This window comes from Morone saxatilis, unplaced genomic scaffold (genome assembly GCF_004916995.1).
Source record: "Morone saxatilis isolate NCDOM2014 unplaced genomic scaffold, NCSU_SB_2.0 Contig22, whole genome shotgun sequence".
Taxonomy (NCBI): domain Eukaryota; kingdom Metazoa; phylum Chordata; class Actinopteri; family Moronidae; genus Morone; species Morone saxatilis.
In genome coordinates this window covers 339,131-342,555 of record NW_023339785.1, presented here as the reverse complement: position 1 = coordinate 342,555, position 3,425 = coordinate 339,131, and positions in this window count along the sequence as shown.

Here is a 3,425-nt window from a genome sequence, read left to right as displayed (position 1 = left end):
ACTTACCCGTGTATGCTCATTGCAGCATCTTGTAATTACATTTTAAGGACCAGTGTGGTAGGAATTTAGGTTGCATCTAGTGGTGAAGGTTTCAGGGATTGCAGACTGTAAAGACTGAACACTACTGTTTGGGGTTCTGTATTTTGGATGAACGAGTGGAATGAGAATGGGGCTGGTGAAGTGTGTAGGGGGAGAAACTGACGGTGGCCGTGCAAACTTGGTAAAAACGAAAAAAAGGGCAGTGTGTTGGGTGTCTGCTGCTACTGTAGAAACAATTGCGGGTTTACAACATTTGGTTGGCCTCTATGGAAGGTGACGGTGGCAGGATAAAAACAGGCTCATTTAAAACATGATTCCGTATTTTTTCAGTTGATGTATACAAAAAATGGAAACACATAGCCTAATGAATATTAGCATTCCGATTTCTGGCTAATAGTTATCCCTCGTCAATGTTGCACCATTAAACCTTGTAATATGCTAATTGTAGTAGGCCTTACAATTTATATCTCAAAATCCGTTTTCATCTGCATTTGTGGTAGCAAAATACACTAGAGACACATAGGAGGCCAGAAGCTGTAGGCCACTGGCCTTTCTTTCTTTGGAGCCCGATATGTTACTCAATCTGCGCGTGTTCAGAGGTCAAGTTTTTAACTATAATCTCATAAGGGAAAAAGAAATGAAAATGATATGGATGCCTGGGAACATGAGATTCTCAAAGAAATCTTAACTCAAAACAGGCAAAAGGTTTTTGAGAATGGTTGAGCTGTGTGATGGGAAGCGCTGGTGATTCACTCAAACTCATTAAATTAAGTTTTCAAGCCCAAAAGAACCACGATCAAGGCCATCATTAGCAGACTTCCAAGTATCCAAGTACGACTCTTTTGGGGTGCAACAAGGTGGGCTCCACACAGCAGGGCTACAGCCTATTCTACTAATTCCTTCAATTGTCCAGAAAAAAATGAGAAAAATGTAAGCAAATCTGACCGTCTAAGACGTTTGGGTCGGCAAAGTTAACGGAACGGTTTGCATTCAACTTAATACTTATTTCATTCAATCTTTTATTTGAACTTTAGGTTCAAATCCTCCAAAATGTTCGCAGGTGGAAGTTAAAGCAGGCCCTGTCACTTTCGATTATTGGCGGTGGGATATTCTGGCAGGGGCCCTAGTGTTTCTAGCAACTACCTTTTCATTGATTTTCAAGGGGAATCCAAACCACAAATCCACACCGGTAGACATTAAAATATAATTATAAGAAGATAATCAAGTCTGCCCCCTTAACTCGATGGCATCTTTAGTTTGTTCGATGGTAGGTGCATATAGAGGCATCGTGTTTAACTGTTTCATTAACCAATTAAAAATACCTCTTGTGTATGGATGTGTGTTATGCTTTTAATTTACTCACTAAATACAATTTTTGAACCAAGCAGTTGCAACTTAATTGGGAGTTTAACTACAGTTCTTTAAGGAAAGTATGAACTCATTTTTTCAGAGGTTGAACCAGCTTAAAATCTTTTACAAGGTGTCGCAAGATAAATACTAAACATGCAAAACCACAGAGTATATGAGGTATGTTTGCTAGGTCATATCGAGATCCGATACTGATTAGAGACAAAATGGCATTTCTCCAGGTGGGCTTATTGTTACTCTAATGCCTCAGTTGTGGAGGATTAACAAATATTTATATGATATATTTTTGCTTCTTTATTTCAGAATATATAGGCAGGAGGAGAGCTCGGATCACAGGAGCTCCCCAGTCTAGCACTGGAGTGGACGCAGTCTTACTTCAGAATATTTGTGAATGCAACACCAGTTTGGCGCTGTTCTTCATCTCGTCGTGGTCTTGGAAACACACCACTTGCTGGGGTGTCTTGAGTATTAACATGTTTAAGTTGGAGCATCCTTGAGACAAGTCACACATTGCTAAATTCTCTGTAGTCTGCTCAGGTGTCCTTGGTCCTCCTCTTTTTACCTCACACTCTTCTCTCTCTGTCTGGTTCTCGCTTGGTCTGGTCTCACCACACACACACAAACTGACACAAACACCCTGTAACAATTCTATCAAATTCGGCCCAACTTTAAATATCACACACACGCACACCATCACACACAACCACACACACACACACACAAAAAATAAACACAGACACTTCTGCATTATACATAGAACGAGATAAAAGGCAGTAATAAAGGAGGCCATTACGGATGCTAACAGTATCTTTTTAACCAATGATCTTAACTGACATTCCTCAATAAATACAACCAATATTGAGCTGTGATGACGATTGGCAGGGCGCTGAACACCACACACACACACACACACACACACACAAAAAGTGGACACGGCTGTAAACTACTATATGCATACCAATCTAGAGCACTGTGTCTGCCTGAGATGCTCCTCAAATGACTGATACACATAACCATAACTCACTTTATCATGAGAGGGAGGAGAAATACAAAGCCAGTGAATATGAAGAGAGGAGAGGAGGAAGCGATGGGGAGGAGGACAGAGCAAATTGAAGAATAAAGATAGGGAGGAATGAAAGAGGGATTTGAGAAAGAGAGAAATGGAATATTTCAGAGAACTGCTGGAAGAACAGGTCTCGTACTGGTTGGATGAAACGTCACTCTGAAAAAGAGTATTTGCGCAGCAAAATTAAAATATCAATAGCGGTTGATTAGTGCTAAGGTAAAAGGTAAGATAAGTTATATTCTTTTTCTGAATTGTCAAACAAAAGGCCTGAAAAGACCCAAAGCCAAATGTATGTGTTAGTCCTGTTTAATACTTTGTTACGATCCCCACCCTGTCTGTGGGCTCCAGCACCTAAGCCTTATTGGTTCCCACTGATGATGGTAAATCTCCCATACCTAAGATGTATATAGTATTATTTCTAAAGAAGGCTCAGTAACGATGAGCTGAGAACCATATGTGATTTTTCTTTTTTAAAATCAACATTACTCAAACTTGGAGGAAATATGTGTAGTTGTTGGAGCACTAATTTTCGAGTTGGCGAATTAAATACATATTTGGTGTTGTAGGTGAATATTTTTTTACTAATGACCAGAGGTTTTCACAACGTGCGATGCTCTGGTTACCCAACAGGGGTCCTTAAGGTGGATTGAAGCCCTAGACCAAAAAGAGAAGTAGGAAACATTTTAAACTGTTTGGCCACATTTTCTTTGAAACAAAACAGGATTTTGCATTTTATTTTGATTGCAAATTTAGCAGTTGTAAACTGATCACTGATTCAGCTCTTAGCCAGTAGGGCTGTATATAAATTATAGTTTGAAGTGGTCAGTCATCATCTAATGGGGCGTATACTAATTTTGGGTCCAGAAGAAATGTTTTGTTCTCTGACGGTGCCAGAAGCGGAGTATTTTGAGGGATGATGTATTTACAGGAGTATCTATTGCTGGGCGGTTCA